This window comes from Panthera leo, chromosome B1, assembly GCF_018350215.1.
Source record: "Panthera leo isolate Ple1 chromosome B1, P.leo_Ple1_pat1.1, whole genome shotgun sequence".
NCBI lineage: Eukaryota > Metazoa > Chordata > Mammalia > Carnivora > Felidae > Panthera > Panthera leo.
In genome coordinates, this window is record NC_056682.1 from 146,422,914 (window position 1) to 146,447,931 (window position 25,018).

General features: G+C 37.5%; 1 protein-coding gene across 7 annotated transcripts in view; it reads left to right on the forward strand.

Moving 5' to 3' along the window:
* ADAMTS3 (ADAM metallopeptidase with thrombospondin type 1 motif 3) overlaps positions 1-25,018 on the forward strand; it is a 259,971-nt gene that overhangs the window by 74,304 nt on the left and 160,649 nt on the right. Inside the window, exon 1 of one of the 7 annotated variants that reach the window (XM_042936216.1) lies at positions 968-989. The exons of the other annotated variants lie outside the window; for them this stretch is intronic. The gene's annotated coding sequence lies outside the window, so the exon portion shown is untranslated. Of the gene's footprint in view, positions 1-967; positions 990-25,018 lie in introns of those variants that run through there. 7 annotated transcript variants of the gene reach the window in all.

Here is a 25,018-nt window from a genome sequence, read left to right on the forward strand (position 1 = left end):
TTTAAAATTCTCTCTTTATGGGGCGCCTGGGTGGCGCAGTCGGTTAAGCGTCCGACTTCAGCCAGGTCACGATCTCGCGGTCCGTGAGTTCGAGCCCCGCGTCAGGCTCTGGGCTGATGGCTCGGAGCCTGGAGCCTGTTTCCGATTCTGTGTCTCCCTCTCTCTCTGCCCCTCCCCCGTTCATGCTGTGTCTCTCTCTGTCCCAAAAATAAATAAAATAAAATTCTCTCTTTCACCAGGCTCTTTCAGAAGGGATAGGTTTGTCAATTTCTGAATCTCCATTAGTTGCTTATATCCATTCTCTACGTACAGTAGCATTTCTGGTGCTGCTATAGCACGTGATGCTACAAACAGATGGAATTGACAGAAGAAAATATCTCCTGTCCACTAAAAAAAAAATGCTTAAGGATGATGTTTGATGCATAACAGATGGCGTGAGAAATAGCCTGTCAAATTGACATTGGTGATAATGGATTAGTGAGCACCCTATAATTAACTACTAATTATTCTTTTCATGAGTGTATTTCTTTCCACTCTATCGACATTTTATGTGAATTAAACAACTATATTTCATATTTTCTTTTTCATTTTTTTATATATTAACTTCTACTACAAAGATTTATCTCTTTTGTTTTACATCCTTCCTACTAAATACCTTTATAATATTTCATCAAATTCATAAGTGAGAATTAGACTGTGTTGGGAGCAAGGCTATCACATGTTACCTAGTTATGTCCCTAGCATATAGAACGTGCTCAACACATATATGTTGGTGTTAATTAAATATTCCAAATTTATTTAGCCTTTGCTTTATTATAAGACATTTAGCTTCTTTCTGGTTGTTGATATTACAGGTAATGATGTGCTGAGTATACATCTGAACATCCATGGCTCCATGATTCCTTTGATTCATGGTCTTATAATGAATTCCCACAGGAAGATAATCTTTGTCAAAGACTGTGGACATTTTTGTATCTCTTGATTTGTGAGTAGGTAACATTGTTTTATAATTATGCCTTCAATGTTTGAATATTCCTTTGGTCTTATAAAGTAAATAAAGGTATTTTTTACCTTGCCCAGCGCAAGTTCCTCCTGACACATTATAGCTAAAAGTATTTTCCAAATTAGATATAGGTAACAAACTATTTTTTTCAATTGTAGGCCTGTTTTTCTGTATGGTTGTAGTATGTTTGTGGATTTTATGAATATACGATTTTATTATAAATTATGAATCTCTAGAATTTTTAAAAGAATTAGTAGATCTTTGGTCTTGGACACTAATTGATTATTATTGCAAGTTGTTTTTTTTTTAATCTTCATGTGGGGGTCTCTAAAACTTTGACATTATTGAAGCCTATTTTTTTCCTTCTTTAATTTTTTTGAAATTCTAGTGGCTTTGAAGTTGTTTCAGATTTTTAAAACATACACTACATAGTCATATGATATATGTTACATAGCTATCATCCCTTTCTGAGCTCTGTAACTCTATAGAGGAGCAAGATAAACTAAAAAATTCATCTTGACAGCTTCAGTAAACAGAAAAAGAGATTTGTGACTATTTCAGATGACCAAATCTAGATGAAAATTCAGCTTATGACCAGTTTAAAAAGAAAAAGGAAAGGCTCTTAATATTGGACTATTCCTGGTTTTATTTAGAAATTTGAAATATTAAAATCTTTCCTTGATAACATAACTCTATGATAATAGTGTCATTATTGATATTAGGATGATAGCTGTTAGTAATAATAAGTGTAATTGAGATTTTTATATGCACAAGTCACTGAATTTCTTTTGCATTTTCTCATTTAATCTTATTACTTTCCCAGATGATGAAACTGAGGTTTTGAGGAATTAAATGAAGCTTTCCTTAGAAGTGGAGAAAATGTTCAGACTTGGGTCTGTCCAGCTTTAAAACCCTAGACTCTTAATCATGATGCTATGCTAAATACATTGATTTTGATAATTTTATACTGATCCTTAAGGATTTATTTTTAAAAGGCTCTTCCTTTCAAATCATGTGGATTTGTAAAACCATTTCAGAGTTGAAATATTAAATAAATAAATTTTTAACTTTTATCCAAAATATCCTTGATGACCAGGTATTGCTATACATTGGGAAAGCCAATCTCTAATATCTCTGTATGGAACACATAGTTACCAGTTCCATCGAAGCTGTACCCCCTGGTTTCAGTCTGTTCCCTATAATCTTAGGCCTCTTCCTTGAACAGAGTTCTTCCCTCAACTCCAAAGTTAATCAAAATAAGATGGATTCTGGTTCAGAATGTGCCTAATACATTCCTTATCTAGTTGTAGTTTTTTTATATTTCATAGTTTATAGTATGTACTTTTGAGAACTCAAAAGGATATTTTGTATACAAAATTGCTTTTTGTTAGCATTTTTCATTAATATTTCCTATGTTCTGCTAGTTTTTGGCAGTTGATATCCTCTGGGCAGTAAACAAAGTGAACTTGATAAAATTACATCAGTGTGGTCACAATTTCCCATAGAGTAGTTAAGTGTTATTTCAAGGTTCTTGTTACATTTAGTCCTGCTCTTAATTGAAAATGGTGTGGCACCGTCAGCAGAAACCCTTTATGATATCTGGAGGTGCCACTAAGTACCTATTTAAAATCATGACCACTGTTTACTTTAGAAGTCCTTCACCTGGAGTCCATGGAGAAGGCTTCAGGGTATCTTAGCAAAGCCTGAAGTAGTGTGAAACACTGTGTTATAGGACCACTTTTTAAACGAGTTCATAGTTTTCATCATTCATTTAGTTATTCATTGAATCATAACTCATTCAAATTCCCCCCAAAAAAACTGGACCCAAAGAGAGTTATAAAATATCCCTATTCTGAAAACCCCATCTGCTTTTATTTAACCACTTACAACTCAATACTAGACCTTTTAGATACTTATTTTGACCATATTTTCTGTTCCTCTTCTTTTTTCTTTTTTCAAAAATTTCAGTATAATTGACACACAATGGTTCACTGGTTTCAGGTGTACAACATAGTAATTGGACACCTTTATTTTTTATTTTTACTTTTTTTTAATGTTTATTTATTTTTGAGAGAGAGAGACAAAGAGGGAGACACAGAATCTGAAACAGGCTCCAGGCTATGAGTTGTCAGCACAGAGCCCGACGCGGGGCCTGAACTCTTGAATGGTAAGATCATGACTTGAGCCAAAGTCGGATGCCCAACTGACTGAGCCACCCAGGTGCCCCCAAGTAACTGAACACTTTTACTTGTTATGCTAAGCTTACCACAAGTGTCACTACCGTCTGTCATCATACAACACTGCTACAATACCATTGACTGTATTCTCCATGCTGTACCTTTTATTCCCATGACTTATTCACCCCATAGCTGGAAGCCTATGTCTCCCACTCACCTTCACCCATTTTGCCCATCCCTCCTACTCTTTCCCCTCTGACGACCATCAGTTTGTTCTCTGTATTTATAGGTCTGTTTCTGCTTTTTGTTTGTGCCTTTATTCATTTGTTTTGTTTTTAGATTCCACATATAGGTGAAATTATAGGGTATTTGTCTTTCTCTGTCTGACTTATTTCACTTAGCCTAATACCTTTTAGATTCATCTATGTTGTCGGAAATGGCAAGATCTCATCCTTTTTTATGGCTGAGTAATATTCAATAGTGTGTATATAGTGTGTGTGTATATACACACACACACACACACACACACACACACTATAACACACACACACAATATACACCACATCTTCTTTATACATTCATCTATCAATAGACACCTGAGGTGCTTCCGTATCTTGGCCATTATAAATAATGCTGAAATAAACATCAACATAGGGGTGCATATGTCTTCTCAAATTAATGTTTTTGTTTTCTTTGGGTAAATACCCAGTAGTGGAATTATTGGATCATATGGAATTTTTATTTTTAACTTTTTGAGCAAACTGTTCCTATTATTTTGTCAGTTTCCTGTGCTTACCTCTAGCATTTTTCATCTGCTACTGTCTTTCAGGCAAGGAGCCCGTGGGCCTTTAGTCTTTGTTTTTAATTAACATTGTGATCATTTAGTCTCTAGTTGCATATGTGGCCTTATTTCAGAGGAAGGGGAGGGAGGGAGGGAGGGAGGGGGGTACACTATAATTGGAGAATGTAGACCTCTGGGATAATTGGCTTGTGTGAACTGGATATTTGAAACCTGTTATTTCAGCGATGTATATCCTATACTTTAATAATGTTAAACACAGCTCCAGGATTCCGTCTATTCTCCTGACAGTAAGAAAATTAAGTTATCAGTTTTCTTTCTCTTTATCACCACGAGAACCACCAACTGCACCTCCAAATATTGCCAGACTTAGACTTACCCTATTAAAGCCCTGCTCTCATGTCAGTGTGGGATAGACTTCAGTCGCTGAAGTGAAAAAGTTAGCAGTCAATCAATGCCAGGGACTCCCTGGCCTCTGTTGTTCCTTACCCTCTGCTCTGCATCCTATCTCCAAAAGATCAGTCACAGCAACTTGCCTTTCTCATAGTTGCCTAACAGAGATGATGAGTTTCTTTCATGAATGAAATCAGAGTATGAAAGAAGGATGTAAAGTGTGCTCTATGTTTTAAGGATAAAGGTTGGTTTTGAATCAGTCTTTCATGATTCGAACCTAAGACAGACCCACATAGTAAACATCCAGGCTGGAGAATCTGTTTATCTTACACTTGCCACTGGTTATCTCTGTCACCTTTACAACTCAGGGGAAAGGGAATAGTAGTGTACCTACAGACCAGGGATAGAGCAGGCAATGTTCTTAGCACATACTAAGTCCTCAGTAAATGTTCATTCATTTGGTGACATGGAAGCATCATGTGACACTCCCAGTTTTAGTGACTTACCTAGGAACTACTGCATTCCATTGAAAGCAAAGCAACTATTTCTATTTTAAAAATCCAAAAATCTATATTAAGTAATTCAAGAAGCATGTAATATCTAATTTGGAGCAGTTCTCATTCTTCTCTGCCTGACTAGATACCAGATTGCTGAACATTCCAAACCTATAAAAATAAGATTGATTTTGTTCCCTTATATTGCAGATGAATGAGAGTATCATTACTGTTTATTTGTTTAATGAGTTTCAACCCATAAATGTAAATGACTTGTCTCTAATCCTGGCTTTGTTCTGCCAGTTTCTTGTAAGTAATGCCTATTAACAATGAGCAAACAGAGCCCAGTAAAATTCACTCACTAACATAGGGCATTTCAGGTTACTAGATAAAAGCTTACTTCATTTGTTTTTTGTTATAACTGTGGCACATCTTTATTTCATTTAGCATTTAGACATGTTAAAAGATATTTCAAACCTCCAAAAAGAAAAAAAATGCTCACACCCCTACAACTCAAAGACCTCTACTGTTTACATTTTGGGTATTTTCCTTCCATGGTTATTTCTACCAATTTAAGACTGTGATCTTCCAATAAATGCCATTCCGGGTATGTTGACTTTAGTAAGTTTCTCAAGGACTTTCTTATGTCTTTTGATCCTTTTGTAATTCCTCCCTGTGTTGGTTTGGAGGCGACACAGTGAGTGCTCTGTTTAAAAGCAGAACAGTGAAAAAGCGAACATACAAATATAAATAATGAACTAACAATACAAGATCAGCCCACTGTTCTAAGCAGTGTGGTATGCAGAAAATAGTTCCTCTTCAAATGGTGGCCTAGCCGGGAAGGTAGGGATCATGAGGAAGTAATCACTGGTAAGAATAAGTGGGTGTAAGTGAATTATATAGCATTTTCAGCAGATCTGAATACTTTTTAAAAAATTTTTAATGTTTATTTATTTTTAAGAGACAGAGAGAGAGACACAGAGCGCAAGCAGGGGGTGGGGCAGAGAGAGAAGGAGACACAGATTCTGAAACAGGCTCCAGGCTCTGAGCTGTCAGCATAAGAGCCCCATGTGGGGCTCGAACTCACAGACTGTGAGATCATGACCTGAGCTGAAGTCGAACACTTAACTGACTGAGGCACCCAGGCACCCCAGATCTGAATACTTTTAAAGATCATTTAGAAATGGTTTAAAATGGGGGCGCCTGGGTGGCTCAGTCGGTTAAGTGTCCGACTTCAGCTCAGGTCATGATCTTGCGGTCTGTGAGTTCGAGCCCCGCCTCGGGCTCTGTGCTGACCGCTCAGAGCCTGGAGCCTGTTTCGGATTCTGTGTCTCCCTCTCTCTCTGACCCTCCCCCATTCATGCTCTGTCTCTGTCTCAAAAATAAATAAACGTTAAAAAAAAAATTATAAAAAAAAAAAAAAGAAACGGTTTAAAATGTATTTCTTCTTTGATTATAGGATATAACAGACATTGAAGCAATTCACTATAAAAAGTGTGCAAGGTATACAGGGTCTACTAAAGTTGGGTGGTTCACATTTTGCGGGGACTGAAACTTGTATGATTTTGCAGACCACAGTTTAGAAAAATCAATACAACTTTATCAATACAAAAATAGATACAATAGTGAATATTTGGCAGGAGAAAAAAATCATAAACATTACAAATTTGATAAAGCTGACAAAATACCACTAATATCACAAATTCCAGGAGAAACAAAATATTTTTATTAAGTAACTGCTTGACATATTTCTGTATGTTTTTTTTTTTCCTCCATTTTTTGGCTCCCTTACTTTGCCTCTCTGTCAGTGATTGCACAATATCATTTTTGTAGAGAATATGGAAAGTCAAGTCAGCTTTTCTTCTAGCATGGTTAATCAGAATTTGTGTTTTATTATTGATAATTGGTGATTGTATGTGCACATCATCACCTGCACTATTTGTGGTACTGCTACTGGGTTGTGCCTTTCAAATGCAGGAATTCGGATAAATTCGATCTCACACATTTCTCATCAAAAGAGAGTAAAACCAGTATGCAGCATTCATAGTTATATAGGTTGTATTTTCAAATATACTTTGCATAGGGGAGAGTTTCCGTTTTGAGCAGGCGTTGATGAAAATCAGTGCCTTTACTTAAAATTTTCCACATCTGAAGATAGGAAGACTATTCCACAGTCCAGATTCTGGCTTCACACATTTCAAACCTCGTTTCCCCCTCCCTAGTCCCACACATCCAGGCCAAGCACCATGGACTGTTTCAACCTTTGTTTCATCCTGCTATTGCTACTAATGCTCTTCCCCTGGTCGTCTTCTATCTGTCATCTTTTATTGAGGTAATTTTTAAACTAGGGTGATATTATCTATGACAAAGCCTACTGAATGCTTAGAACAACCAGATAATAGGTGTTAAGTGCCTTGTGTCAAGCTCGTGTTAAGCCCTGTGCCATCCATCCTTGAAGCCACTCTGGGGTAGTTACTGTACGAATCCCGATTCTGCAGAGAAAGCTGAAGTTGTTGGGATTTCTCCTTGGGTCTGCCAGACACCAAAGCTTGTGTTCCAAACCACTACAAACCTCTTTTCAACAATTTATACTTGCAGTGGGTGGTTTTAATCCAGACTTGGTCCTATATTTTATTAATATGAGCATATTAATGATAATATAATTAGTGATGTGATTACATTCCTTATTACTATATATTTTCTAATCACAATTCCGTATTCCTGTGGGTTTCTTTAATTTAGTAGTTCTAGTCCTTTCGACAGCAAACTATTTTATAACAAATTGTCTGTAAGATCAAAACTGTGGGAGAGGCTTTGAAAGAGGTTGTGGGAGAGTACCAAAGGCAAGGGAACCTGTCCTGCTTCATAGGAGTGTATGACTAAGGCCAACCGTACTGCAGAGAGGCCAGCACCCCAGATAACAGAAAATTGGCTTCGGTCTGCATTGTGTTATGAGAACGGTAGGTGACCCAGACCAGTACTGAATTTGATTTATTAAGAAATTTAGTTGAAAAGGGGGCACCTGGGTGGCTCAGTTGATTAGGTGTCTGACTTCGGCTCAGGTCATGATCTCATCGTTCATGAATTTGAGCCCCACGTTGGACTCTGTGCTGACAACTCAGAGACTGGCCTGCTTCAGATTTCGTGTCTCCCTTGCTCTCTGTCCCTCCCCTGCTTGTGCTCTGTCTCTCTCTCTCAAAAATAAATGAAAACATTAAAAAAAAATTAAAAAAAAAGAATGACATTTAGTTGAAAGATTAAAGCTGGGGGCACCAGGCTGGCTCTGTAGGTAGAGCGTGTGACTCCTTGATCTCAGGGTGGTGAGTTCAAGCCTCATGCTGGACATAGAGCTTACTTTAAAAAAAAAAAAAGAAAAGAAAAAAAGAAGAGGCTGGTTGCTGAGGCACATCGAAAGCAAAGATCTTACTGGCTGGTGGGCTCTTGTGCTAAAGGAGCTGTTACCTAGGCACAAAATGCAGCTCAAGCAAACAGTTTCATTTCGAAGCAATATCAAATGTAAATTACGTAAGTTCCAGATTGTACTGGAACAATTGGGACGATTTTGTTTGTGAGAAAAAAGAGAATGAACAGTTTTATGAAAGAAATAATGCCCACATATGTTCATGGACTGTTATACATACTATGACAGTATTTATTAAATTACGGTATATTAATTATGTTAACAAAGAAAATATAGATATAACATGATCTGTTATAGATGATACTTTACAGATGATGAAGTTTATAGCAGGCCAATGCTTTTTAAGATTTCAAAACACAAGCTTTTATTTTTGCAGTCAGTTTCTGTTTTTATAAATGTGACTCCTTGAATAAAGGGAAAAATCCCTTAAACCTGAAAAATATTGTTTTTCAGGTTTAAAATCTGTTTAAAATCTTCAATAATGCTCCATTTACATATGAACACAGTGGGTAGATTGTATTTCCTACAACATGCATAACTTATTTATGAAAAATCTGAGAAATATATTTTGGTTTCATTACTTTGAAAATTTGAAAAATATTTGGAGGCAAGTTACTGTAACACCCCCCCCCCCTTCCCTGGTATCATTCTATTTCTGTATCTGTAGTTACAAATTTCTGGGTCTGAAAATTGCTCACTTTGTGTCATAAAATCTCATTGGCCTCATTTCTAAATCTATTGACATTGGAGTAGTGCTAGCTTTTCCACTAGTGCTTCTATACCTATCTTTTAAAATTTAAGTTTCATGTATTTTCTTTTGACTGCTAATCTAGTATACTCATGGTTTGCTACCATTTGGAATCTGCCAGTAAGAAATGACCTCAGACATGATTGAGAAATCTGTGTCATTCTTTTCTCATTAACAACGGTTTTCGTTTTTGCCTTTTTTTTTTTTTTTTAAACTGACATCTGTTCTGGGTAGCTCAGATCCACTTTAGCCAGGCTGTTGGTTTGTGTAAGTGTTACTTGACCTTCAAGAATCTGTGGATCTAGCCAGGTTTGGGTCAGATTTGATCCTCTCCAGTTTGAAGTATCTGGCCGACTTCTCTAGCCAGAATTAGGCTTTGACACCCCTAAAGGTCTGTAGATGATTTCATGAAAACGTATGCTATCCTTTCACTTGTCTGCACTCTGTCTCTACAGTGAAAATAATGGAAATTGTGTGTTAGTGTTATTTTCTTTTGGAACATCTTATTTGATACTCTTGCTTTCCTTCCTTTTTTCTCTCCCTCCCTCCTTTCTTCCTTTTCTACATTTCTCTCTCCTTCCTTCCCTCCCTTCCTCCTTCCTTCCTTCCTTCCTTCCTTCCTTCCTTCTTTCTTCCTGTTTTCATTCTTTCCTTCCTGTTTTTGTTTTCCTTTTTGTCTTCCTCCCTGAACCCCCTCTCCTATTCCTCCCACTTTCTCTTTTTCTGAGGGTAGTGATGGGTGGCAATGGTCATATACTGTTTTTATATATGTCTGGTTCCTCCTGTGCCTTTCTAGCAAGGGAGGCAAGAGAGCTGGTGGTGATGACCAGTCACCCAAATGGAATGGACCAGCAATACTGATTGAGAAAAGCTTCATGGAGTCTATGCTTTTGTAGTAATAAGACATTTGCCACAGACATTGTAGTTTACCATAGACTTTCTTAGATGGCATAATCATGGCAGACTTTACATGCATTTGTGGCATTGTCACCATTGAAAGCTTAGGAAAACTTCTCTAAGACAAACCAATTGCTACCTCTACACAGGCATGATAAAACACCAGGTTGTGAAAGAATTCCACAAAGAACAGCAATTTGGGGATATTCATACAGTGTATTAAATGTAAGTTTTTGTAACATGTCTCTTACAAAGACACAATAAACAAATTTCACCTGAAAAACAAAATACAGTGTGTTTTTGTAGGGCAGTAGGGCCTTACATGATTTCAGTAGTTCCAAAGACTGGTCCAATGGCTCCCGGAGCATATTTATGACCACAAAAGCCAATTATATGGTTCATTGCTTCTCTGACGTGAAAAAATTATCATTCCAAGCAGTACTCATGTGAATAAAGGTGTAATATCAGCTTTGTCCACCCTTTTTTCAACCAAACAGTATAATTTTTTGAGACAAGCCTGGAGTCATAGATACACATAGTCAAGATCATTAGTGCCATTTTTCAGAACAATGTATTGAGGGCTTAAGAAGGTATGTGAAACACTGTTCCAGGTTGTGGGGACATTCACAGTGAAAATGTCATACAAGGTTTCTAGGGAGAGACAGATAGTAAGCCAATAAACGTACAAGAAAACTATCAGGTTAGCAGTGGTCTAACTGTGATGCAGAGAAATAAAATAGGGTGATGTGGCAAGAAATGACTGAGGTATAGGAGATGGTCAAGAGGACATAATATTTAAGTTGCAAACTGAAAGAAAAGAAAGTGCAAGATGTGAGGAAAATCAGGAGGATCAGGTGCAGAAGACTGCTGGTGCAGAAGACTGCTAAAACATATCTGGGGCAGAAGACTGCTTAAAAAAGGTCAGTGAGCTATGGGGATGCTGTTAGAAGACAAAATCAAAAAGATTGGAAGTAGCCAGACCTTGTATGGCTTTGTAAGCCAGAATAAAAAAAAAAAAAGAATTCCATGGGGGTCCATGGAGCATTTTAAGGAGAAAAATGATATAGTACGATTTACTTAAAAGAAGGAGGAGGAGGAGGAGGAGGAGGAGGAGGAGGAGGGGAAGGGGAAGGGGAAGGGGAAGGGGAAGGGGAAGGGGAAGGGGAAGGGGAAGGGGAAGGAAGGGGAAGGGGAAGGGGAAGGGGAAGGAGAAGATCACCTGTCTGTGTAGTACATGAAATGGGGTTGGGGGTGCCAAGAGTCAAAGGCAGAGGCTCATGTTTTCCAGGTGAGAGATGATGGTGGCTTGGATTATGGTAGAAATGAGGGGGATGCAAAGAAGGAATGGATTGGGGACATGTTTTGAGGGGAGCTTGACAAGACTTGCTGGTGAATGTGACATGTGGAGTAGGAGGAAGAGGAAACCGGGATAACTTTCAGATTTTAGATGTGAGGAAAAGCCTGGTGGGCCATTTCCTGAGTGGGGACCACTGGGGGATCAGTGGGCTTAGATAGGAAACTCAAGAGTTCTATTTTGGCCATGGAGAGTTTGAGACTCCTTTAGAAGTTCTGTGGGGATGTTGAGTAGACAGCTGTGTAACCAAGACAGAGCCTCACAAAGAGATTAGGGCGGGAGATTAGGTGGTATTAACAGTTGGAAGATGCTCTTTAGAGCCATAAATTGGATGGGGTCACCTAAAGGAAGCAAATTGTCAGAAAGGAGGAGGCAGCCCAGAATGCACCTCTGCTTTTATGGTTTAGAGAAGGATTTAGTAAATGATATTGAGAAGGAGTTGTCAGTAAGGTAGGAGGAAATTGAGGAGAGTATGATTTCCCAGAAGCCAAGGAAAAATAGCATTTTCAAGAATGAGACAAAGGTGGCTCTAGGTTTTGTAGGATCTGAAGTTTCATCAATGTGGAGTTCCTTTTAAAGATAAATTATATAGAACTATTAATACAAAAATAAGTACTAATGTGATCATTTAGAGTGAGAGGGAAATCAGGAGAAATTACAAAGTACAGAACTAAAAAAATGCCACAAATATCACAAAATTCAGGAGAAAACAATTTTATTAACCAAAACACATGTTATACTTATGTAATACTCTTTCCTCTACTTTTTTTTGAGGGAGGGTACTTACTCATGGATTGCTTCTTCATATGATAACAATTTTGTAATGTAATAGTCTACAGAGAGAGTGGAAAGATATTATTATGACCCATCAAGATTATATTTTTATTATTGATAAAATTAAAGAAGTTATTTTAATGTCACTGCCTATGACTGATAATGTAGCAACACTGCCTATGACTGATGATATCATATAAGTTTTTAGGATTATGGCCAAAATGTGGGACACATCTATCAAACTTCTCTCATATGTGAACTCTGTGATTTCAGGGCATTTCAAGTTTTCACACACAGTGACTAATCACAAATGATCTTGGACTTGATGACACTCATAAACTAGTTTGTTACTAATGTTTTTGTGTCATCATTCAGCAAGATAGTTTTACCCTGTGGACAACTAGCAATAATTGAAGTATACAAGAAAGTTACTATGAACCACAGAAATCTATCACACTGGACCCATAATGAATATATACCCCACTGAATTTCTGTCTGTACAGATCCTGAAAATGCTTGCCATGGCCTCCCCACATAAGCTCAAGTGTGGTAGAGAGGATGTCAAAGTGAAAGAGGCTGCAGTCTTAACAAGTTGGGGTTTAAGTGTCTTATTTTTGCAAACTTAAAATGCATCATGGAAACACTGTTAGGGCCTCTCCCTGGGCCCCAGCAGTGGCCCAGTCAAGTAAAGTGCCTGAACCTTTAACTTGGTTAGCTTCCTCTCTAGGGAGTGAGCGATAAGATGAAGGGCATACAGGACAGACAGAAGATCAGGTGAGAGAAAAATAGGGAAGTTACCACTGGATTTATACTCAAGAATTAACTATTTAATGGAAACAATTAATTGGAAACAATAGGTTTAGGTGTTTGGTGAGAAAATTCTGTGTACGTGCAACATGATGCTCTTGGCAAGTATGGCACTGGTGAAATCTCCAGGCAGCAGACAGAAGTGGTTACATTTTTAGATGTGAGCTACATGGGGGTGACTGGATTTTCCTCTCTGAAACAAAGGAAAAGGCTAACTTTCTCTAACAATTGCCGCATTAAGGTAAGAAGTTTTGCCTTTTAGAGCCAGTTGTGCTCTTTATAATATCTGCCGTCGAATGTGTAAATGAAGATGTAAATGATTAAGATGAAGAAGTTTGGATGAAAGACTTTTCTCAATTAAATTTAGGTCCTTCTCATTTCACATCTCAAAATCTGAGTTGTTTTGGAATACAGCAACAACCTAAGTAAATTTCACATCTACATTTTGTTAAATTATTTTCAAATGTGGTACGGGGGAGAATGTCCTGACTCTAATACTATGATAATTGAATATAAACTTAATAACTCTGCTCAAAATTGACTGAAGTTCTGTTCCTAAAGCCAAATAAATTTGGGTTGAGATCATATTATTTGTCTAAACAATCATCAATATTAACTGCATAAAAATAGGTCAGAGTGGAAATTGGAAAGAAGGCCTTGGAAGAGAAGAGGGATGTGATTGGAAGGAAGGGGCTCCTCCCATGGTCTTCATGGCAGCTTCTTTCATTGCTCCTTTTGCTCATTCATGTTGGCAGTTGAAGTAACAGCGAAGAAAGGCATAAGGAATTCTCAGATATTGGTATTTATTTAGTAAATTCTGGCTGAGACTAGAGCCCTTGCTTGATCTGCAATCTGTTCTACTTAGACCAACCACTGGAAGAGTTGCCTGTGATAGGGATGGGGATGTGAGGGAAGAACACAAGAAGGATGAAAAGAAAATGGCACTGATGTTTACAATTACTTTAGGCCCCTCTGAATTTCCTTTATTTTCTTTATTATGTGGCAAATTTGAGAAAAGGCTGTTTATTTTCTTGCCATTTACAAACATCATTTTAGGTTTTTAACTTGAATTGGCAGATTTGTTAAGGCAGATGAGGAAGGAAGTTACATACTTGGTTCAGCCAAACTTAGATTAGCTAGTTCAACCCTCTATCCAAAGACTATGTTCTCAGGAGGTGGTGAGTCTACTTTGGTGGGAATAGTCTAATTACTGCTCTCTCACGGGTCTGCCCTGAATACATGATTGGAGAGCTGTAGTTTGTAAAGCCTCAGATTGATGGGGGATCTTTTCTTCCATATGTTCCTTTGCATATTTGAAGACATCCTCGTAGCCTTTCCCTCTGAAGGTTAAACAGCCTTACTTTATTTGTTCTTCATGTGAGATGGTGTTTGGATCACTCAGCACTCTGATCACATTTCCCTTATGATGGTTGCTCACCTTCCGTCCTAGAAGAGCCCTGACTTTATTCATTGTTCTACCCTCCCAGTTGATTTTGGGGGATGACCTCTCCTCTCCGGCTCCAGGGGCAAATCATGGTTAGAAGGAACCACTCATTGTGGTTTTATTTTCTTTGATAGGGTTTGGTTTAAGCATGGTCATACAGCCAATCCTGGCCCCATGAGCTGAGGGGAAGTCAGCCAGGGGATGCTTGAAAAGACTTTCCTAAATAAAAGAAAGTGCCTTATTTGCTTTGATGCCCCTCCCTCCCTCCTTCCTTCCTTCCTTCTTTTTCTTCTTTTTACTTTTTGAACATGGACTTGTCAGTAGCCGTCACCTAGAACTGCTGTGCTCAGCTTGGAGATGTTCAGAGAGATTGGAGCATGGGGTACAAAGTTGAAAGACTGAAAGTCCTAGGATCCTTGAGGTCAAGTTGAACAGCTGAGCACTCCTTCCACATAACTTCTTATCGTTTCCTGTTTCCATTTCTTATAGTTCTCTGTTACTCAGCACTCTAAGTACCCTGATAGATACTAATCCCTTAGTCTGTTTTAATTTATCTGCAGCTTCTTCTAATCAGTGATACCCTAAGCATTGTATGCAATATTTTCTTCATGGACTTTTTATATTTAACTGAAATCTTTCCTTAATGATTCATAAACATAGACAAGGCACCTAATATGGTTAATATGAAAATCAAATTGTCTTCTAAAATTTTATCCTGAGTTAAGGTGACAGCACTTGGCAGCATTTTTCTAAAGTGGGTTTAACACTAGCTGGTTTGGGCCTTTGATTTTATTAAGGAAGGTCCCACCCCAGAGACATTATGTTTGTTTAGCTAATCTTTTACAACTGGTACTGTTGATAAAAGTAACATTTTGCTATTTGGTTCTTATTGGCTCTGTTTTCCTACTCGACCTTTCCAAATAAAATGCATTAAAAAATCCTTCTCTTTTATTCTTATAGAACTTCTTTGCCCAGTATTAAGGACTTTTTATTTAACTGGGGTTCTGAAGCAGGTGGAGAAACTTTGCCACATATTATTAGAACATTTGGTGGCTGCACGAGTTGGCTGAGACACAATATGGTTAGTTTCTGGCATTAGACTCAGGAGGATTCTTTCTCCCAGTTTTGCTTCCCTCTTTATTCTCCCAGATTTATTTTTATAAGTATGAGCAATTATTTATTTTTTTGACTTTTTTAGACACGAAGTAGATGTCTGTGTCATTTACTGCTACAAAGTGTTGTCTTTTTTTTTTTTTTTAACAGCTTTGTTGAACTATAATTACCATACAATTCACCTGTTTGAAATTTGGTGGTTTCTGGTCTATTCACAGAATTGTGCAACCATTGCCATAATTAACCTTAGAACGTTTTCATCACCTTCAGAAACCCTACAGCCATTAGCAGTCAGTGCCCATTTCCCCCCACGGTCTTTTTCCCTCAGCTCTAGGTACGCGTTCATCGATTTCCTGTCCTTGTGGATTTGCCTATTGTAGGCATTTTGCATAATGGAATCCTACAATATGAGTTCTTTTGTGACTGGCTTCTTTTAATTTACATGTTTTCGAGATGCAGCCATGTGGTAGCACACCAGTTCTTCATCACATTTTTTTATATATAAAGTTTATTTATTTATTTTGAGAGAGAGAGTGAACATAAGTGAGGGAAGGGCAGAAAAAGAGGGGAGAGAGAAAGAGAATCCAAGCAGGCTCTGCACTGTCAGGACAGAGCCTGACACGGGGCTAAAACCCACAAACTGTGAGATCATGACCTCAGCCAAAACCAAGAGATGGACGCTTAACCTACTGAGCCACCCAGACGCCCCTTCATTCGTTTTTTTTTTTTTTTTTTTTTTTTTATGGAATATTATCCCACTGTATGGTTCTACCACCTCTTATTTACTTGGTCTTCAGTGGAGGGGCATTTCGCCTGTTTCCACTTTTTGACAATTTGGAACGATCTAGTACTGTGATCTGAATTTACTCTTCACTTCCTTCAGATTGCCTCCCCGCGTGCAAAGTCAACTTGATAAGCAATACTGTTTTCCTCTGATTATATCCAGTATTTAGAAACACCATTTTCATCTGTGAGACTTTGTTAACTGACCACTTAATCCCTTAAAATGTGTTTATAGCTTCCCACAAAACAAGGAGAATGAAAGAGAGAAAACTCAGCATACACCTAAACGTAAATGCCCATACACATAACTCCCTGAATTTAAAAAGTTCAAGAAATTCACATGTGAACACATTACTTTTAACACAGACAGTCATTGTAAACCTGGGTTTAGATTTGAATTGGAAAAAAATACTCCAGGGTGTTTAATGTTTATCCATAAATGTCCAGGATAAGACCATGATGACAGCTACCAACTTACTTTTTATGATCTTGGAAAGACATGAGAGGAATAAATTTTTATCATGCGTCACACACAGAGATTTGCGTACCTCTTTCCCCTCTCCATTTAGAATTTGGTGAGGGTAGCAGGGAATTCTTTCCTTGTTTGTTTTTCTAGGAACAGGAGAAGGAACTGTCTGTGCATTTATGTGTTTGTATTTTCTCCTCTGAAGGGAAGTTGGCACCAGGCTCATTTTTACTTAGACACATAGCAATAGCTGTGCAGTGCGTGTCCTCAGCTGATAACTGAGCTGTGTTTGAAGTTTCTTGTGGGATATGGTGATACATACAAGGACTATTCCGTAGGGTGATTATTTACCTGTGTGTTTCAATTCCATAAGTACAGGACTCTAGCTCCTTTGAATAGCTGTTCTTCTGCAGGCTTGTATTGGTTGCAACTGGTCCCCTGTAGATCAAAGTTGAACGACCACAAAGGACCACAAAGTGACCAGTAGCGTTCTTTTCTCCTGCAAAGATTTTGAGTAATAATTCACCTAATAATAGTACAAACATGAAATAGGATTGGTTGAACTGGGAATGTGAATGAGGTTTACTACGTTGATCCCTCTCTCCCTGCCTCCCTCCCTTCCTTCTTTCCACCCTTCCTTCCTTCCTTCTTTCCTTCCTTTCTTCCTTCCTTTTCCTTCCTTCCTTCCTTCCTTCCTTCCTTCCTTCCTTCCTTCCTCCCTTCCCTTTCCCAACCTAGTGTCTCTGAGATCTCAGGTTCCCCTAAATTGACATGTTACCTGTTAGTATTGCATTAATTTATTTTAATACAGGTTGTACTTGATTGCCTAACAATAAACTAGCTGGGAACAAGGATTAAGCTACTCTATATTTTGTGGAAAATTAATTCAAAAAATATTTGTGAAAATCTACCAATGCCATGGTGTGAGCTGAATAAAATACAGTGGTGACTCTCAATCAGGGAATTGTCTAGATGCAGATATTAGAGAGTAAGCTTTGAGATGGTAGGGATTCAGACCATTTTTAGTAAACATTGTATGTACATCTATTCTCAAGCACAGTTCTTGACACATGGTAGGCATTCAATAAATACTTGTTGAATGAATGAATGCATAATTACAACATCGTATTAAAGTGCTATAATTGAAGTGTGAGAAACATAGAAGGAACTGACTTCACTCTGATGAGGGAGGGAGTTTTTGGTGTACATGTCTTTTAGCTGGGTTGCAATGACTGAATAGGATTTCACCAGGCAGATAAGAATAGGGAATTCAATTATGAAAATTACTTCTCATGTTCCAGACATCATCATGGGTAAGTTATTTAACATTTATATTAATTAGCCAAAGTAGTATTGTTGTTCTATTGTATTAATATTATCATATTATATTAGTATATATCACAATCCTCTTATTGTATTATTATTATACAAAGGGGAAACTAAAGTTTAGAGATCTTAGGTGACCACCCCACAGACAAAGCGCTTCTGGTGGTGGTCTAGTTTTGGAAATTCAAGGATATCTGTCATCCCTTTCTACATGAGTGACAAATAATTTCCCAAGTAATAGCCAAAGATCTAATTTCAAGATGGAAAAACCCAGAAAGCTGCCTCTTCCTTGCTGCTAGTTAAAATATACCAGTGAGCTTTTTCGTATAACACTGCCTTTCGTGGAACTCTGAGCTGTCGCTCTTTGGTGCTGTCCATCTGGGCTGTCCCCCTCTCAGAACTAAGCCACTACACCGTGAGAAGCCCTATCCATGTGGAGAGAAATGTCTTAGAGATATGACATCTAGGTGCCAGGCATGGGAGTGAAGAGCCTTCAGATGATTCCAGACCTCAGCTGTTCGAGGCCCTCCCAGTCCATTCTACCTCCCCAGCTAGTCTCCAGACATTGTGGAACAAAAACAATCTATCCTTTTGTGCCCTGTCTGAAATCCTGACCCATGGAACCTAAAGAAAACATGATGCCTGGAGTTGTGATAGTAATCTACTGACCATGAGGAAAAGGCCACAAGAGTGCTCAGAGGCCTCAACATCACTAAGTTGCAGAATCAACAAATGCAGCCGCTTACTGAGGACTTTTTGTTAAGACTTCTGTTTCATTTTAACGTGATTTGGGAGCACCAGAAAATTGTTCTGTGTAGGAAAAGGCTATGAATATTTAAGCCGGTAGCTATGGTATTGAATTGAATGATGAATAAACCAAGGCCAACTCTGTGTTTATCCTTTTCCCCATGACAAAGATGCAACCTCTGATGAGAAAAGCATTATAACAGGAGCAGGATGCCCCCAACCTACAGAGGATTGCTGGCACACTGGATGAATAACGGGCAATTGTAAATGATGGGAATGTAATTTTTGATAACAATAATTCCAGAGAATACTTAAAGTGGTTTGTGTAATTTGTGGGCATTACACAAGAGTTGGAAACCTTGCAGTTTCTAGATAACTCCTTTTTAATGCACGGACATCCAGGTGTTACTCTGTTCTCTGCCTTAGCGTCAGGGTCTGGACCTGGTGGACCTGCTCAGCCTCTTTCCAGAGTGGAGAAATGGAGTGCCTTATGCCCCACCTCACCCACATGGGGCTGGATCCGTGTCTCTCCCAAATAGTGATACAATTCAACTTAATCATTATTCAGGAACCCTCAACTCCTATCTTAACTTTAGGTACAAAACTTAATTTGAGGTGGCTTATAGACTATACTGTGTAAAACTAGAACCAAAAGGCTTCTAATAGAAAGTTTAGGGGTGGACAAAGATTTCTTGAACAGGACGCAAAAAGCAATAACCCTAAATATCATTAATAAATTGAACTTCATTAAAATTAAAAATTCTGTTCATCACAAAACACCGTCAAAATAATACACAAGCCATAGATTGGGAGAACATATTAACAACACATATATCTGAAAAACAGTTTGTGTACTGAATAGTTAAAGAAATTCCATAAATCAGTGATGAAAAGGTGAACAGTCTGATTTTAAAAAATGGATCCCGAATAGAGCAGACATCTCACAAAAGAAGATACACAAAATGTCAGTAAAATACATGAAAAGTATGGTATACAGTTGATCCTTGAAGAGTGTGGGGGCCTGGGGACAATGACCCTTGCACAGTTGAAAAACCATGTATGACTTTTGACTCCCCTAACACTTAATTCCTAATATAGTCTACTGTTAACTGGAAACCTATAATACAAATAACATAAACAGTCGATTAACACATATTTTGTATGTTATTTGTATTATATATCTTATTCTTCCAATAACACTAGAGAAAGAATGTTACTGTGAAAATCATAAGGAAGAGAAAATACATTTAAGTACTTTCTTGAAGTTGTTGAAAAAATCCACATGTAAGTAGACTCACACAGTTGTTCAAAGGTCAATTGTATTCGTACAATAGAATACTAGTCAGCAATAGTAATAAGAAACTAATGTTCCATGCAACAACATGGGTGAATCTCAAAAATACTATGCTGAGTGAAAAAAGCCAGATTAAAAAAGTCTGCATACACTATGTTTCTATTTATAATGAAGTCTAAGACTAGATTTAAAAAAAAAAAAAAATCTATGATGATAGAATCAGAAAGTAATTGCCCAGGGATTGGAAAGAGAAACTGACTAGAAAGGGGCATGAGAGAACCTTTTGATTCCAACAGTTATGTTCTATATTTTGTTTTTAGTGTTGGTTACACAGGTGTTTGCAGTTTGGAGGACTTGGACTGAATACCTAAGTTCTATGTTTTTAGTGTGTGTCAGTTAGAAAATGACACAGATAAAAGTAGTGGTAATTTTCTCATCAGAATTCTTTTAGTAAAACAGAGTAGAAATCCAAACTGAATAAATATATTCCTCTCACCCCCATGGGACTCAATGAAATCATTTTGATTTTATTTATGGATGGGAAAAACTGAACATTTTTAATTTTCCTGATCCATTCTTCTTGTATAAACTTCTCACCTGCAGGGGCACCTGGTTGGCTCAGTCAGTTAATCATCTCTTGATTTCAGTTCAGGTCATGATCTCATGCTGCGTGAGATCAAGTCCTGCATTGGGCTCTGTGCTGACAGCCCAGAGCCTGCTTGGGCTTCTTCCTCTCCCCCTCTCTCTCCTCCACCATTCTGCATGTGAGCGCTCTCTCTTTTTCTCAAAAATAAATAAACTTTAAAAAACAAACAAAAGACTAAAACTTCTCACCTGTACCGTGCTGTATCTTCACAGGAAGAAGGAAACGTGTGTCCAAATGCACAAGGGAATATGGGCTGTAAGGAGTTGCTGTTGCTGATATGAAAGGTGTGGTTGAGCATCACCATGGGCCAGGTGTTGAAAGGCATCTAGGCCTACTTGTTGAAGGAATGAGTTGACAACAGATGAGGTGTTTGGGGACTGAATGTGTGTTAGATACTTATGGTAAGAAGTGTGGACTTCATCTTCTAGGGAGCAGATACCATGGAACTTTTTAACTGAGAAAGTAATCCTCCTACCCCCCCTCCCCGCTGCCCCCCAAGAAGTTGTTAGAGAGTAAGCTAAAATTTGGAGAAACTCCTGGAAGGGACATTAGTGTATGAATGTGGTTTCTACTATAGAGCAATCGCTCGACAATGAAAATAACTTTTGGATTCTAATATTTTACCAGATTTTGATGCATGATTATCAAATGGGATTCAGACCTTTGTCTCTTTTGAAATGTGTTTGAAAAATACTATGATGCTTACCTTTGCCTATTTGATGCTTTGTTACATTGCTTGTATGACGTAATTATTATTCTCTCAGGCAATTACAAGTGACCCTTATCAAAATTGTGAAGTTTGAAATATTAGTGGCATTTCACTATAAAATATTTTGCTTTTTTAAAATTTGAAATAGAAAAGCTATTAAACAATGTTCTGTGCATCTTCTGAAATTTTGCATTGGCATTATAAGACATATTCCTTTATAAAAAATCATAAATATCCTTCTTTTTTCAACGTTTTTTATTTATTTTTTTTTTGGGACAGAGAGAGACAGAGCATGAACGGGGGAGGGGCAGAGAGAGAGGGAGACACAGAATCGGAAACAGGCTCCAGGCTCCGAGCCATCAGCCCAGAGCCTGACGCGGGGCTCGAACTCACGGACCGCGAGATCGCGACCTGGCTGAAGTCGGACGCTTAACCGACTGCGCCACCCAGGCGCCCCGAAAAATCATAAATATCCTTCTTAATGAACTTACAATTGAAGAATAAAAAAATGCCTCAAAAATATAATTGAAGATAGGAGCCACATTTTTTTTAGGGGATTGTTGCTTTTGGAAATGCATTTTAAAGTTTCAGCAAACACCTTTTCAGAAAATGATTTATTTAAACAAAATTCCTATGCCAAGGTAAGGCTTATACCAGTAACATAGCAACTGTAGGTACACATTTAATTTTGTGAGAAAGATGGCAAGAAAAATGTCTTGAGCTTGAAATGAATGTCTGCTGCCAATTCAATAATGTAAAATATCTCACATGAAGGAAAATCACTGGTTACGATGGTGATTTCTTATAACATTTTAATCTAAATAATATGATTTTGTCATTCATGTTTTAAAAAAAAAGATCTTATGAATTGTTAAAAGATCATACTAGTACTGTTAGTTGTTACATACATAGCATTTAAGAAATCCTTCCTTTAAAAAAAAGGAAAAAATGATGGAAACAGATGACTGCATTATTTGACTAAAGAGTTACTCATACACAATTTCATTTAAAAGGATCTAAAGGTGATGGAGGGAAAACATGTGGCTTGGCACTTGAATGTCATAAAGCAAAGTTAATATACTTTATTCAGTACAGCACTTTAAAAAATGAACTAATTCTTAAAAAAATAAAAAATGAACTAATGCTCAGGAAGCTAAATATTTTTTTGTTGTTGTCCAAGGTAATTAGTTACTGTGATAGTAAGACTTCTGATTGCATTTTGTGAATGAATAATAAAATGGTATGTACTGCTTTTAAAAATATATTTTTAAATTACCATTTATTAAATTACATTGGTCCATTCCCAAGGTCCCAAACCACAGAAAAAATAAATATAGCTTTATTTTGACTTTTCTTAATATACCATATCAAGATTTTACTTTGTGTATGCTTAAGTATTTGCTACTTAGAAGATTCTACCAATTTCAAGTTAGTACATTATTATTATACACTGTATAAAACTCATAGTGAATAGATGTGTACCAGGAGTTAGGTAGCCTTGTGTTTTTGAAGGCATAGCAGTTGTCAGTGCGTGCTGTGATCTTAAGTCGATCTTTTACATTTCGTTTCAGCAGTGCTGTTCTTTTAGTGTGGTACAGAGAGGGTGACCCATGTTCCTGGTTTGCTCCAGACTAAGGGTTTTCCACAGGACATGGGATTGTCAGTGTTAAAACTAGGTAGAGTATTATGCTAAGGAAATAAGTGGGTCAGAGAAAGACAAATACCATATGATTTCACTCATATGTGATATTTAAGAAACAAAACAAACAAGCATAGGGAAAAAAGAGAGAAAGAGAGAGGCAAACCAAGAAACAGACTCAGCTATAGAAAAGAAACTGATGGTTACCAGAGGGGAGTGGGGGGGAAGTAGGTAATAGCAATTAAGGAGTGCACTTGTGATGAGCACTGGGTGATGTATGGAAGTGTTGAATCACTATATTGTACACCTGAAATTAATATTGCACTGTATGTGAACTAACTGGAATTTGAATAAAAAGCAAAAGAATAAAAAAATAAATAAAACTAGGATAATCCTGTCAAACCTAACAGGTTGGGTACTCCATGTCCTTGAGACCCTTTCAGGGATTCTGTGAGTTCAGATTATTTCCATAATAATACTAAGACATCTTCCATTGTCATTCTCACTCAAGTGTACAGTTGAGTTTCTAGAGGCTACCGGAGTGTGATCGATATTACAACTGATTGAATTCAGGAGCAGGTGGGAAAATCCTACTGTCTTTTACGAAGTCAGACAAAACGATTTGCAAAAATATAAAATAATGCCACTCTTTGCACTAAATTGTCTTTGTTTTGAAAATCATGGTTATTTTTTCATAAAATATGTTATTTGTTTTGCCATATAATGCACTCATTATTTTTACTTTTAAGTGAATTACAAATATTTTTATAATTTTTAAAATTTTTAACAAAATAAATACCAAGAAACATAAGCTATACAAACACAGGTTCTTTGGGGAGCGTCAATAATTTTAAAGAGTGTAAAAAAAAGGGTCCTAAGACCAGAAAGTTTGAGAAACACTGCTTTAGAATTTTTCTACGTGAAAGAAAGAACTTTTATTTATGAACAGTATTATACATTGAGCCAATCAGCAAGATTTGTTTATGGCACCGTGATTCCTCGTCTTACTCCTGTTACCTGGTGCCCCAATTTTCATACATGTAAAGGAAAGTGCTGTCAGTTTACTCTGGCTGACCTCTCTCTAAATCACAATAGCCAAAACTCAAAAGGAACAAAAACCCCAAACATTTGTGGGAACCCAAAGAATGCAAGAGTTCCATCACACTAAACACCCATCCTGTTTAATAGAAAGAATCATATAAATAGTAAGAATGCCTTTATTTGTTTTCTCCAAATTGCCTGTATTGTGCCATTAACTGCTATTGGTGTAGTGCCTATTGTTAATATTAATGAATATAAATATACCACATGATTTTCCCTAGCAGTCAGACCAGAAGGAGTTCTTGTAGTATTATTAGTACTGAGTATCAGAAAAAGTCAAAGCCACGTGGTGCTTCCGTGGTCATCGTCCCCTGGAGGACTGGTTCATAGTGGACCAATATTGAGACCTGGTGGAGAGCTTTGGAATTGGTAAATAGTGTTGACCACACAACCTTGAGGAATATATTCTTTGTCAGCTTTTCAACCTAAACACTTACTTGAGAATGGGAATTAGTGGTAGAAATTGGATTCAGATCCTGGCCATAAAATCCTTGATATAAACTAAGGGGGATACAGATTCATGGGCAAAAGAGTAGCAATCTGATAATCTTTGTTTCCATAAACTGGTGCAGAGTTTTCTTTTATAAATATCCAATTACTTTGAGAATATCTTAGAAAGTTGGTTGAGAAATCTTTGATGTCAGATAGTTTTTTTTATCTATCTGACTATCTGACAGACAGACAGACACAGAATCCGAAGCAGGTTCCAGACTGAGCTGTCAGCACGGGAGCCCAACACTGGGCTCAAACTCATGAACTGCGAGATCATGACCTGAGCTGAAGTCAGAAGCTTAACTGAGCCACCCAGGCTCCCCTGATGTCAGATAGTTCCAGTGGTGCATTGCTTCCATGATGATTCTTATGAAAGCGACTAATTTTCTTT